Source organism: Salvia miltiorrhiza, chromosome 7 (genome assembly GCF_028751815.1).
Source record: "Salvia miltiorrhiza cultivar Shanhuang (shh) chromosome 7, IMPLAD_Smil_shh, whole genome shotgun sequence".
NCBI lineage: Eukaryota > Viridiplantae > Streptophyta > Magnoliopsida > Lamiales > Lamiaceae > Salvia > Salvia miltiorrhiza.
The window spans coordinates 27724508-27740410 of record NC_080393.1 but is presented as its reverse complement, the minus strand read 5'-3'; positions in this window follow the sequence as shown (position 1 = coordinate 27740410).

The following is a 15903-nucleotide window of genomic DNA, read 5'->3' as shown; positions in this document are numbered from 1 at the left end:
AGCAGCCAATGGGCTACGAGGTGAAAGGGCAAGAAGATAAAGTCTTGAAGTTAAAGAAGGCCCTATACGGACTAAAGCAAGCACCAAGGGCATGGAATAGCAGGATCGATAAGTACTTGGAGGAGAATGGTTTCACCAAATGCCCTCACGAGCATGCTCTCTACGTGAAAGCCAATGGAGGAGATGTCTTAATTGTGTGCTTGTATGTAGATGATTTGATTTTCACAGGAAATAATCCAAAGATGATTGAGGAGTTCAAGAAAGCCATGTCAAAGGAGTTTGAGATGACAGACATTGGGCTGATGGCGTACTATCTCGGTGTGGAAGTCAAGCAACTCGAAGATGGGATCTTCATCACACAAGAAGGATACGCCAAGGAAATCCTCAAGAAGTTCAAGATGGAGGGCTGCAAAGCAATCAACACGCCAGTGGAATGCGGGATCAAATTATCCAAGAATGATGGAGGAGAAAAAGTGGACCCGACATTGTTCAAGAGCTTGGTTGGAAGTTTACGGTACTTAATTTGCACAAGGCCGGATATTCTTTATGCGACAGGACTCGTAAGTCGCTATATGGAAAATCCAACCACTACGCATTTTAAGGCGGCAAAGAGAATTCTTCGCTACCTCAAAGGTACGCTCAACTACGGCCTATTCTACTCAAGTACTAATCAATATAATCTTGTCGGGTATAGTGATAGCGATTGGGCTGGAGATAATGATGATCGGAAGAGTACAAGCGGATTCGTGTTCTTCATGGGAGACACTGCTTTCACCTGGATGTCAAAGAAGCAACCCATAGTCACTTTATCAACATGTGAAGCTGAATATGTGGCTGCCACATCCAGTGTTTGTCATGCAGTTTGGCTACGAAGTTTACTGGAAGAGCTTGGGTGGCCACAAAAGGAGCCAACAACTATTTGTGTTGATAACAAGTCGGCAATCGCGCTCTCAAAGAATCCGGTGTTTCATAATCGAAGTAAGCATATTGACACCCGCTTCCACTACATCAGAGAATGCATCGCAAAGAAAGAAGTTCAAGTGGAATACGTGAAATCACAAGATCAAGTTGCAGACATCTTCACAGAGCCACTCAAGTATGAAGACTTTATCAAGTTCAGAAGTTTGCTCGGAATGACAAATCAAGTTTAAGGGGGAGTGTTGGAATAATAAATTATTAAACTTGATTTGTAGAAGGAAAAATCTAGAATAAAGATATTTTGTATAAACAAAAGAAAAAGAGAGAATAATCTAGAATCTCCTAGCTAGCTAAAGTGCCGTGTGGAATTAGGAAATAATATTAGAAGATCAATCTAGAAGAACTAATTAAAACCACAAGTTGAAGTCGGTGATCTAGTAATCACCGACATAATACTTCTATAAATATGTATTGTGCTCCATTAGTTGAAGTGAGTAGAAAAAAAGCATAAAGTGTTTTATTTGTTTTATTCACTTTCTTATCACTTACACACACACACACGTCCACTCACACACTTGCACAATATTTCTCCATATTTTCTCCCATCAATTTAATAAAATTCTCCATTTATATATACTTATATTCCAACACCCCCCACCCACCCACCCCCCCAAAAAAATTTTTTTTTTTTGAAAATCAGTTTTTAAAAAAATTAAAAAATAAATATTATTTTTGGGGGGGGTGGGGGTGGGGGTGGGCCAGCAATTAGAAAATCAGTTTTTGAAAAAAAAAAAAAAATTGGGAGGGGGGGGTGGGGGTGGGGGGTGGGTGGGGTGGGGGGGCAGGGGCAGGGGTGGGGTGGCGAAACTACCAGATTTATTAAAATGAAATGCATTTTTTGTATAATTTAATGCATTTTTATGTGAAAACTTTATGCATTTTTGTTTGATTTTATATGCATGTGAAACATGAATATTTTTGGGGGGTGGTAATGGGGAGGGTTGGGGGGTGGTGTGGGCTGGATTGGGGGGTGGTATGGGGTGGGGTGGTGAAAATACCAAAACTGGAAAAAGTAAATGCATTTTTCTGTTCAAAGCTATGCATTTCATGTGAAAACTTTATGCATCTTTGTGTGAAACTATATGCATCTAAAATATATCTATTTTGAGAAAATCTAAAAAAAAATATATTTTTTTTTAATTATTAAATCCGAAAATTACATTCCAATTTTACCCCTCCAGATTTTGCCTTGGAATCCTTGCCACGTGTCACCATCTTGATGCGCCACATGTCATAAATGTGTGGTCAAGATTTGGATCTAGGGATCTATTATAAGCATTGGGATCTATATGATCCCATTCCTATATATATATATATATAGGGTTAGGTTTTATTGAGAAGCTCAAATGTGTTGAGAAGTTGAGAAGTAATCTAATAGATGAACATGTCAATTAATTTTTATGAACGCGAGTTTGATCTGGGGTTCGATCCTTGGCGGTGGCGTATTTTTTAACAAATTAAATAGATCCGTATGTTCGTCAGTTATATTTGATATTTTCAAAGAATTTATTAATTTGGAGTCTAATTGTTATGTTCATCAAAATGTATTGACATGTTCATCTATTAGATTGCTTCTCAACTTCTCAACACATTTGAGCTTCTCAATTGAACCACTCCCTATATATATATATATATATATATATATATATATATATATATATATATATATATATATATATATATATATGTGTGTGTGTGTGTGTGTGTGTGTGGGGGGGGGGACCACTCCAATGAGATCCCCTAATTTTAGTGATATTGTATTTGAAGGGTGATTTTTTTTTTTTTCGCAGGGTTCGAAACCTGGAGGGAGCAGAATATTTTAAATTTTGTCATTCATCGGTATATGCTGCCTTGTTTATTAGTATATATGTGTTATTCATTACTAATTTTTTAAATTTTGTTTTTCATCAGTATATACATTTTGTTCGTTAGATATACGTCTTGTTCATTAGTATTATATGTCTTATTCATTATCCTCATGTTACACGAAAAATAGGGGGTCTCACTGGAGCGCGCCTATATATATATATATATATATATATATATATATATATATAAGGTAGTGCTATTCAATAGACTTCCCTTAGTCTATAATATAAGACTAAATTATAACCGTAGATTATACATGATCTACGGCTGGATTTCCATTTGAATGGGGTGTATAATGCATTTAATAAAAGAAATTGTGCATACGCGTTGGTGGCGTAAGGGTATAATTGCCCATATGAAATTGACCTTCCAAATCTTCTTTTTTGGTCATTTCGATTCTCAAGCAACAATTAAATAGGTAATTTAAGATCTGTAATCATTACATCTCGGTATATTCAAGGGATTGACGAAATTATAGTAGTAAATGCATGGATCTTTTTTTGTATGAATAATATGGTTGAATACATGAATATTTTAAGAGTAGTTAATGCATGTTTTGCTGTGTGTATTCGGCCGATTAATTTTTTTAGTTGTGGACTTTATTCTTCTTCATTCATGTATATGCACGAATTTGTATGAATTTTTTACGCGAACACTAAATATCTTGAACAATAAAATATTGATCTAAAAAAATATGAATTCAGGAATGTACTGTAAAATTATTATTATTAAGTGAGTACTCAGTACATGAATAATTAGATCTATTGTATGAATTTTTTGTGATGATATTTTAGTTGTATAAATGTGTTAGTACTAATTTTTCTGTAATTTATTGTTGATGTCGGCTCTCATGAATATTTTAGTTCAGCTGAATGAATTCTAAAAATCATATATAGTACATGAATTAATCAGTATGTAGTCACTCTATGAATAAATAGATTTAGTAGTATGATTTTTTTTTTTGTTTTATCTGAACAATAAAATTAGACTGAACATTAGACTGAATTTTTTTCATTCGGTTATCTTATGGGTTAGTGAAGAAAACTCACGATTTTTTCAATCTGTTATCAGACATGCGAAATATGGGTTAATAAAGATATGGAAAAAATTATGAATGACTGAAGATATGCAAACGTGATCCCCTAAATTGTGGGAATATATTAATTAAGGAAATGTAATTACATTATTAACCCCCTAATGCATTTCGGATAATTCATTCAAAACAAAATCTGGCCGTTGATATAATTGAGATCAAGCGTTGAGATTGGATCTTATTTTATAGCATAAGATTGAGTCTTATTTTAGCGCAACCCTATATATATATAGGGGGCGCTCCAATGAGACCCCCTAATTTTAGTGAGATCTAGGGCACGATCTGGTGCGTTTATTTTATCAATCATATGCTGATATTGTATCTGGAGGGTGATTTTTTTTCACAGGGTTCGAATCCTGGAGGGAGCAGAATATTTTAAATTTTGTTATTCATCAGCATATACTGCATTGTTCATCAGTATATACGACCCTGTTCATCAGTATATATGTCTTATTCATTACGAATTTTTTAAATTTTATTTTTCATCAGTATATACATCTTGTTCATTAGATATACGTTTTGTTCATTAGTATTATATGTCTTATTCATTGTCCTAGTGTTTCACGAAAATTATGGGGTCTCACTGGAGCGCGCCCCTATATATATATATATATATAGCGAGGCAAAATAGAGATCTGTGTGTTTGCTTCGGGGGGGACTTTAACTCGATTCGAAACCTGGCCGAAAGAAATGGAAGGGGCACGCAGGTGTCAGCTAGAGATATCCAGAGTTTCGACCTTTTCGTGAGAAGAAGTGAGATGGAAGAAATTAGACTTCAAGCAAGAACTTTCACGTGGTATCAACCACAAGGGAAGTGCAAATCTAAACTGGACAGATTTTTGGTGAATGAAGAATGGTTGTCAGTTTGGGCTTTCACAAAGGCGAGAGGGCTCCAACGATCGATTTCAGACCATTGCCCAATTCTCCTTGAAACGAATAAGGTGGACTGGGGACCGAAACCTTTCAGGTTCCTCAATGCTTGGACAACTCATCCGGATTTTGACACAGTGGTTCGAGACTCTTGGCAACGAATCGGAATTTCTGGAAGAAGTTGCTTTGTGTTTAAAGAGAAAATCAAAAGATTGAAAGAAGATCTCAAGGTTTGGAGTAAGGCGGGATTCGGGATTGTCGAGGAGAATATTTCAAAACTGAAGGAGGAAATACTCAAATGGGACTCTATTGATGATGTGTTCGGGTTGGAAGAGGAAGAGGCTGTTTTGAGATGTGAAGCGGAAGCAAATCTCCTTACTCAGTTGCAACATCGGGACAGTACTCTCGCTCAAAGGGCTTGTAATCGGTGGCTTAAGGATGGGGATTTGAATAGTAGCCTTTTCCACAAGGCTATTAATGGCAGAAGAGCGAGGAATAATGTTTCGGGGCTTAACATGGACGGGGTATGGATTCAGGAACCCAACGAAGTGAAAAGAATTGTCAAGGATCATTTTCATTCTCAATTCAGGAAAAGATCCAGAGCTTGCCTTAGGTTGCCAGATGATTGTGTTAACCGGAAAATTTCAGATTCAGCAAGAGAGTGGCTCGATCGTTCCTTTTCTGAAGAAGAGATCAAGGAGGCGGTGTGGAACTGTGACGGTGGTAAGAGCCCCGGGCCCGATGGCTTTAATTTCATCTTTATGAAGAGATGTTGGGATGTCATTAAAGGTGATCTTCTGTCGGTTTTGAGGGAGTTCCATACTAATGGAATTCTGGCGAAAGGAAGCAACCCATCCTTTGTGGTTTTAATTCCGAAAAAAACCACGGCCTCCGATCTTGGCGACTTCAGACCCATTTCACTTATTAGTTGTCTTTATAAGGTGATTGCTAAAATTCTTGCAGGGAGATTGAAGCAAGTACTGAAGGATATTATTTCGGAGCCCCAAAGTGCTTTTGTGGAAGGAAGGTACATCCTCGATGGCGTGGTGGTGCTGAATGAACTGATTGAGGCCGCAAAGAAAAAGAGAAGAGGTCTTGCCATGTTCAAAGCTGATTTCGCCAAAGCATACGATACGGTGGACTGGGATTTTTTGGACAATATGATGGAGATGATGAACTTCAGTCACAGATGGAGAAGGTGGATTTCAGGGTGTCTTCGCTCGGCGACTACTAATGTCCTTGTAAACGGGAGCCCCTCCGGGGAATTCCAGCTGGAACGTGGGATTCGTGGCAGAGGGGCTGAATATCCTCACGGAAAGAGCAGTGCAGAGGGGTTTACTCGAACCCTTCAAAGCCGGAAATGGGGAACTTCGCGTATCACATCTCCAATACGCTGATGACACCATTTTCCTCGTCTCAGAGAAGGTTGAAAATGCCCGAGCTATTAGGAGTATTCTCAAGATTTTTGAGGTGCTTTCGGGTTTGACAGTGAACTTTGACAAAAGTTGTTTTTTCGGAATCAACATCAAAAATGAAGAGAAATCAATTATGGCAGATCATCTTAAATGCCGTGTTAGCTCACTCCCAGTCAAGTACCTCGGAGTCAAGGTTGGAGGCCATCTCTCAAGGGCGACGAACTGGGCTTACGTGGTGGAAAAAGTGGAAAGAAAGATCAACGATTGGAAAACTAGGAAGATCTCGTTTGCCGAAAGGGTTACTCTCCTCCGGTCGGTGTTGCTCTCCATCCCTATCTACCACCTTTCTTTCTCAAAAATTCCGAAAAATGTGTTAACAGCAATTAGATCGCTGATGTGCAAGTTTCTTTGGGGGGGAGGAGAAGCGACTAAGAAGATTTGTTGGGTCAAATGGGAGGACCTGTGTTGGGAGCACGGGGAAGGGGGACTTGGTCTTAAAAATTTGGGATGGTTCAATTCGGCACTTTTGGCTAAATGGCTTTGGCGATTTCTAATGGAAAAAGAGTCACTTTGGGCGCGAGTGATTAGGAGTAACCATGGGGAAATCTGTTGGGATGACGGGGGTTTTCGTATGGAGGGGAGTGTCGATTCTAAAACTGGGTGGTGGATAAAGGTTCTTAGTTTGAGCTGGGGCCCGAACGGGAAATGGCTCAGGGAGAATCTGGAAATTCAAGTTGGAGACGGGGCAGGCTTTATCTTTTGGAACCACCTGTGGATTGGAGAAAGTAGACTCTCCGATCAATTCCCAAGACTCTATCGTCTTAGCAGCAACCAGAATGGATCAATCTCGAGCATGGGGGAGTGGAAGGAGGGAGAGTGGGTGTGGAGTTTCAGTTGGAACCGGGAGCTTTTAGAAAGAGAGAAGGAGCAGGTGCAGTGTCTAGTCAATATTATCAAACACGTCCGAATTTGTGAGGGGAAAGCTGATAAATGGAGATGGAAGGCCTCAAAAGATGACTCCTTTACAGTCAAATCCGCCTACAAAACTATAAGTGCAGCGGATGGCCGACATTCTATCAGGGGGAGTGATCTGGAACTTGCTATCATCTGGAAAGCCCCGGCACCACCAAAAGTGATCACTACAGCGTGGAAAGCTCTTAGAGGACGAATGGCTACGTGTGAAAATCTTTTGAAAAGGAAGGTGAATATCCAACATCAGGAGGCTTTATGTGTTTTCTGCAAGGCGACGATCGAGACGGCAGACCACCTGTTTTTGAGCTGTGATAAGGTATATCAACTGTGGAGCGAGGTCGTGGCTTGGCTTGGCAAGCAAACGGTTCTGCCGTGCAAGGTAAAAAACCACTTTAACGCCTTCATCAATCTTGGTTGTAAGAAAGAAAAACGTTTCCTACTTAGTGTGTGGTCTGGAGTTATTTGGAGTATCTGGAAAGTGAGAAATGAGTGTAAATTCCAACTTGGCGAGTGGAATTCGTACAAGATGATTGTTGAGCTTAAGTCGAGATTGTGGAGTTGGATGACGATCCATAATGTGCAGAAATCATCAGAGGAGTTCAGGAGTTGGTACACCGCAGCTTTGCCTGGAGAGTCTTGAGCGGATGTTTTTGTTTGTCTTCTGTTCTCCCTTTCTCATCTTTTTCTCTCCCCTTTGTATTTCTTTGGTACTGCTGGTACCGGATCAATAAAGTTGCTCCATTTTCTGCTAAATATATATATATATATATATATATATAGGGGAGGGCTACAGTGAAAACACTTCTTAAAATATAAATATAAACGTTTTTTAATGTACGAATTTTATCCAACATGGTTACGAATTCATCCAACATGGTTACGAATTGTGAAAAATAAATTTTTGCTACCTTTGGGATTCGAACCCAAGACCACGAATTCATCCAAAAGGGTTACGAATCAACCGTAGATCTTGATGATCTAAGAGCTGAAAATTGTTTATATTTTATATTTTAAGAAGTGTTTTTATTTTAGCTCTCCCATATATATATATATATATATATATAGGGGCGCGCTCCAGTGAGACCCCCTATTTTTCGTGTAACATGAGTACAATGAATAAGACATATAATACTAATGAACAAAACGTATATCTAATGAACAAGATGTATATACTGATGAATTTTTTTTAAAAAAAAATTCGTAATGAATAAGACATATATACTAATGAACAATGCAGTATATACTGATGAACAATATAGTATACACTGATCAATAACAAATTTTAAAATATTCTGCTCCCTCCAGGATTCGAACCCTGCGAAAAAAAATCACCCTCCAGATACAATATCAACCATAGGATTGATGAAATAAATGCACCAGATCATGCCCTAGATCTCACTAAAATTAGGGGGTCTCATTGGAGCGCCCCCCTATATATATATATATATAGGGAAGAGTTCAATGGGGACCACTAAATATTCAAAGAACAGAGACCAAATCTCAGCCATTGATCTTATCTAATCTAACGGTCACCACTACAAAAAAATTGGTAATTACCGACGACAAAATGCCGTCGGTGAAAAAAAGACGGCTGCCGGTAAATAGTATTACCGGCGGCGATACCGGCGGCAAGCTGCCGCCGCTAATCGACTCGTCGGTAACGACAATACCGGCGGCGATCGGCCGCCGTCGGCAATTAACGGCGGCGTTGCCGCCGGAATGTCCGCCGTTAAACGGCAGAGCAATGCCAGAGAATTAGCGGCGGCAACCACCGCCGCTAATTACCGAGGGCATAAATACCGTCGGTAATTTCACCGGAGACCGGCGGAGCCATGCCGGAAAATTAGCGACGACGTTTGTCGCCGCTAATTGGCGGCGGCACAACGTCGTCGGTAATAAGCCACCGCCGGCCGGTGGCGCTTCGCCGGAGGGGGCCGGGTTTTTACCGAGGGCAAAACGCCGTCGGTAATTACCGACGGCGTTTTGCCCTCGGTAATATTTTTTATTTTATTTTATTTTATTTATTTATTTATTTTATTGTATATCCACAATTTATTTCCGTATTTATACAAATGGGGCATAACCATTTGTAGAGAGGCCAAATCTCACATTTCTGATCTCCTCGGCGAATCCAGGAAAGACTGAATTCAAATGTTTCCATGCCGGAGAGTCGGCCGGGTGGCGCATTATCCCATCGTCTGTGGAGGTCGCATGCCACTGCATATGTTCAGCAGTTGCAGGAGATGCAAACAATCTCTGCAATCGGGGCGTCAAGGGAAAATAGTGCATCTGTTTGGCGGACACTTATTTCTTTCGGCGATTCCCAGATGCACGCAAGCTGTCCTAATATCGTGATTGGTCACAGAACATACAACTATGTAGCTCACTAGTTTCCCCCCAATACAACATGCAGTTATTAACACAGCAATCGATCTTCTCTACTGGCAAACCCAAACCACGTAGATTTCTTTTCGTACTATAGAAGTCTTCTGGACAGTTGTTACCCTCTGGTAAAGCAGCTTTCATCATCGAAGACATCTGATTGTAAGTCCTCTCTGACATGTGGCTTTCAGTCTTTATGCTCATGAATTGAGTCATCCAGCTTAATTGTGTGTACGTGTCACATCCTGCGTACAATGGAGTATCCTCTGCATCCAACATGTTATAAATCTGTTGAGCGTCATTATTGGGCGGCTGCTTCAGATTTGGAGGATCTTGATAATTACTAGGTCCAGCATGGTCATGCACCATCCTTTCGTAGTTATTGTATAATCCATCATCCTCATTCATTATAGCATGTTCTCTCGGCATATACAGCGGTGCTTCCCCGTGAGAAACCCAAACTTTGTAATTCAGGACAAATCCACGCCTACTAACATGTTTTCTGACCGTAGGTACATCTAAATACGCTTGATTCTTGCACTTCTTACACGGGCACCTAATGTTACCTTGTCCATCTGTGTACGCCGTTTGATTTCTTGCCCACTCAAGGAAAAACTCAAGCCCTGTTTCAAATGCAGTACGATCATTGTATCTCGCGTACATCCACATACGATTATCACACATTCTTGCAAATTCTAATTGAAAAAAACAAATAAAATATAATAAATTACTTGAAATCAAACAAAATTTCGACAGCATAACCCCACTATCCTAACTACCAAGTGCTCGACTCTACCAGCAACTATAGTGACCATAGTGGTCCTAATTTACTAAGCCTATACTAGGTCTACCGGCCCCCCAATGTCGAAGCAATAATACAATACAAATAAAAGCAATAAAAATCAGGGTAATTAAATTAAAAACAATCATTTGTTAGGAGAAGATCCTTAAGAAATAATCAATTTCTATCCCAAAGGGAGAAGATCCTTAAGAAATTGATTAAATCTATCCCACAATATATATAATAACATAACATTTCATAAACACATAGCACATAACATTTAATTTAACAAAATTATCCAACATATATAAATTATTCTAACAAACAACTTAAACTAATTGATTAAAATTAATATAATTTAAAATTAATCATGCTTCATAATTTAAAATTAAACTAACAACATATATTAATTGATTAATATAATTTAAAATTAATCATGCTTCATATAATTTATTTATAAACAAAGCCAATTATAAATTAATTAACTAGATCTAACAAATAAATCTATTTAATTAACATAAATACATAAATAAATTCATAAATAATTAAATAAATAAATACGAGAAGCGTACGGTGGTGATTTCCGGCTGGGTGTCGTGAAGAAGGCGGCGAAACGAGGTCGTCGAACTACAATGAAGAATATAAGTGAAAATTAAATAATTATATATATATAATTAAAATTAATTAAAGAGAGAGAGAGAGAGAGATTAAGAGAGCAAATTAAAGAGAGAGAGAGTTACCTGGGCGGCGGTCGGCGGCGGCGGCGGTCGGCGGAGGCGGGTGGAGACCGGAATCAGCAGCAGCAGGGGGGAGGGGGGGAGGGTTTTCTGTGTGCGGCGCAAAACTGAAAAAAGAAGGGATGAGTGTGCCCTATAATTAATTAATTTCCGACGGCAATTGCCGCCGCTAATTACCGGCGGCGATTTTGCCGTCGGTAATTGGCCGGTGATTGCGAAAGTTCGGGTCGCCTGAAATGCCGCCGCCGTGCCGCCGTTAATTACCGACGGCAAAATCGCCGCCGGTAATTTTCGCCGGTAATTACGCGTTTTTTTGTAGTGCACCATTTATTCATGCCGTGTACAATAGAATTTTTTTTGTTGAACATATACATGATCGAATCCCACAACCCCCCAAAAATCAGCATTTATTCACGCCATGTTCAACGAATTTGATGAACGTTCAATACAATTACTGACATGTTCAACGGATTTGATGAACATTCATGAAATCGGTTGAACATGGCGTGAATAAATGCTGATTTTTTGGGGGTTGTGGGATTCGACCTTGTATATATGTACAACAAAAAAATCTCGTTGAGCATGGCATGAATAAATGGTGACCGTTAGATTAGATAAGATCAACGACTGAGATTTGGTCTCTGTTCTTTGAATATTTAGTGGTCTCTATTGAATGCGACCCTCTACTATGAAGGTTCGAGATAATGCAAAGGTTCGATAGAAAGTCATTGTTTCTCTTTAGATAAGAGATCAGGTCTTTCCTTGATAGTTTCCGGTGCATTGAATAGTAACCAAAATAAGAAAATCTTTGATCAAGTTACCCCTTCAAGATCGGCGACTCCTTGGCTACAGATGGGATCCTCTGTCCCACTATTTTATGTGTACCACTCTTAATTTATCTATTTTATAATTATTTTTATAAAAATAAAAAATATTATTATATTATGAACTATAATTAATATTTATAACTAAATTTTAAAAAAAATTATATACCCTAACTTTGAATTAATGAACCCAAATAATTAATTATTAATTCAAATAAATAAAAAAAATAATTATAAACTCTAATTGGATGAGTGAACCCCTGTTAATTATATTTTTATAATATTAAAGCATAATAAATTAAAATTGAAGAAAATATAATTAAAAATTATAATAAATTAAGAGTGATACACGGTGATACACACAAAATAGTGGGACAGAGAATCCCATGTGCCTTGGATGAGGGGTTGAGGTCCAAAATCGGTTACAACAAGATAGCAAAATGCTTTTGTTGTATTTTTTTTTTTGTTTTTTTTTTTGTCTGTTTTTGTTTTCTAAGAATTTTCTTCCATTATTGTTTTTCGATTTTATTTTCTGATGGTGCGTTTATTTTGACTGTTAAATTTTTATTGAAAAAAGATGAATAAAAAATATGAGAAAATATTATCTTTTTTTTAATATATCTAGAAATAAAAAGATGAGAAAATGTTGAAAAATATTTTCACACCCCTGCTATAAGATAATATTATTCAATATTAAAGAGAAAATGAGTGAAAAAAAGCTGCTCAAAAAATATTTCATCATATTTAAAAAAACAAAATCATCATAATAAATATGTAAAAATGAAAAAAAATAAAAAACGAGTGAAAATATATTTTCTCTCTTTTTTCATCAAACTAACCTTAAGTTGTATTTGTGATTCAATGTGTGTTTATGCCTGTGTAACGAAGAATCCTGATTGTGTAATCCAGTGTGTGGATTGGTGGTGTTGGGTGTTGGCAGGCGGGTGGTAAATGGGTGGCGGACTTTGCGTGTTCTAGTGAGAGAAAGACGACAGCATTAGGGTGTGGGTTGGGGCCTGGGGGTGTACAGTGAGAAAAAAAACGAGAGCCTTAGGATTTGCGATCAAATTAAATAAGATTTAAATTTAATTTTGTTATACATGTCAAATAAGATTTGATTTTTTTTAGTTAGCAATTTTAATTTATATAAGGACATAATTATAATTTCTCACTTAATCTAAGGGGGTGTATTAGTTCAAGATTTATGTAGATTTTAAAAGTCCGTGTATTTTAAAAGTCTACAGAATTCACGCGGATTCTTCATGATTTCTAATGAATTCTTGGTCGGATTTTGAATGAATTACCAAGAGTTTGTCGTGATTTTCTCGGAGTTGAAATCCACAAAGCCAACGACCGTTGCTAGCACGCGAGCGCTGCAGGCCCCGCGAGCGTTGGGTTCATGCGAGCGTTGAAGAACCAGCGATCGCTGAAGCCCAGCGACCGCTGGCTTATTAAAATATTTGTCATAGGTTGCTTTGGAGTAAAATGAATTGTCGTTCCAGAGCTTTTTAACTATCATGATTGTTCTAGAGCTTTTTAGCTATCATGACCAGTTGTTAAAGGAGATTGAAATTCCTTTATCTGGAAATATCAAATAATATTAGTGACTATTGGTTAACAGTTGCTAGTGAGTCGTGACAACTTTGCTATATTTTGACAGTGGAATTATGCCGAATCACCCACAAGGTCTACACGCCCAGCGACCGCAGTGCCCCAGCAATCGTTGGTATCGTTGGCAACGACCGCTAGGGTCCAGCGGCCGCTGGCTTCTTGGCCGCGGACGCTAGGCACCCAGCGAGCGCGGGGTTTTGCCGGATTTGTGAATTCTCGTGGTCTGTGTCCGGATTTGTTCATGCCTATTTTTTCAACGAAATCAATGAAAGTTATTCCAACTTTAAAGGCCATAGATTAACGAACACACCCAAATTTTCATAGATTTTTAAAAGTTTTGAACGAATACACCCAGATTTTTATAGACTTTTAAAAGTCTTCAACGAATACACCTAGATTTTCATAGACTTTTAAAAGTCTTGAACTAATACACCTAGACTTTAATAGTATGCAGAAATCTATTAAAGTCTTGAACTAATACACCCCCTAAATTTTAATCTAGAACATTAAACACCCAATTGATCATGATATCTACATTCTATAATTTATCTACCAAACACACATTTATGATACCAATAACTTCTTATATATGATACATATCTTGACTTAAACTATCTCGATATATCTTAACATACCTATCAAATGAGCCCTTAATTTATTCCTCTATCTTGCGATATAATTAATCTTAAATAAGACTTAATTAATTCTAATTGAAAAAAATATTATTTCAGAAAAAACAACTCTTATAGGTATTGACACGTGGCGTACACATGCCAATTTTTAATTTAGGTTATTTGCATGTAAATACACAAACTTTCAGTATTTTCTAGTTTTTCCCACGAATTTACATTTTTTTTAATTTTGTCCACGAAATTCATTTTTTCCCAAAAAAATTATTTTCCTCATATTTCTCAATTAGTTTGTGTTGCAATATCGGTTATGGTTAAAATGTTAATTCAATTTTTTTATTGTGTCAAGAAATTAGAAAGCTTTAATATGATATTTGGATCCAAAAATTCTATCATGACATATTTCTCAACGAATTTGTGTCTAATTAGTTATAGTTAAAATGTTAATTCAAATTTTTAAGTGTGTCGAGATATTGGAAAGCTTTAATATGATATTTCGATCAAAAAATTCTATCATTGAGTGAGAAATATGTGGTAAATGAATTTTGTGGGAAAAATAAAAATAAAATATGAAGTTCGCGGGAAAAATTAATGCTAAAAATTCGTGTACTTACACGCAAATGACTCAAAATAATAATTAAGACCGTCGGCCAGTCATTCCATGTTGGCAACTTCGGCAAACACGTCAACATCAATTTAGGGGAAAATAAGTTTCATGGAAAAATCTGACGAGCATAAAGTTTGTGTATATAGATTCAAAAAATAAAATTCGTGGAAAAACTAGTATATGCCGAAAGTTCGTGTATTTGCACGCAAATAACCCTATTTTTTATATATGACTGGATCTGTGAATCGGATCTGGACTGGTGGTGGGTCTCAAAACTCTTACTCCAAAAATCTGAGAAATAATCCCAATTCATCAGGTCTTGTTCTTACAATGTCCAGATCCAAAGTAAAGGATTTGGATTCGCGGATGTAGACTGTAGTGGATAAAATTCGACTGACCAGAGGTCAGCGAAATCCTTGCCAGAGGAATCAGCGAAGTCCTCGCCAGAGGAATCAGCGAAGTCCTCACCAGAGGAATCAGCGAAACCCTCGCCAGAGGAATCAGCGAAGTCCTCGCCAGAGGAATCAGCGAAACTCTCGCCAGAGGAATCAGCGAAACCCTCGTCAGAGGAATCAGCGAAATGATCCCTCTGCTCTGGCAGAGGCGCGATCCCTTTGCTCTGGCATCGACATGATCCCTCTGCTCTGGCAGAGGCACGATCCCTATGCTCTGGCAGCGACATGATCCCTCTGCTCTGGCAGAGGCGCGATCCCTCTGCTCTGGCAGGGACATGATCCCTCTGCTCTGGCAGAGGCGCGATCCCTCTGCTCTGGCAGGGACATGATCCTTCTGCTCTGGCAGAGGCGGGATCCCTCTGCTTTGGCAGCGACACGATCCCTCTGCTCTGGCAGAGGCGCGATCCCTCTACTTTGGCAGCGGCATGATTCCTCTGCTCTGGCAGAGGCGCGATCCCTCTGCTTTGGCAGCGGCATGATCTCTCTGCTCCGGCAGTGGCGCGATCCCTCTGCTTTAGCAGCAGCGCCATAGTAAATATCTCAACACGAAAGTATACAAACTGGGTTATAAGCTTACGAAAACCTAGTCAAACATGGGTGACTAGGTCAAACGAAAGTCGCGGAAGATCGTTTCCTAAAAAATCGGAACCGCTAGGGTTTCAAAGAACATTCCAACAAAC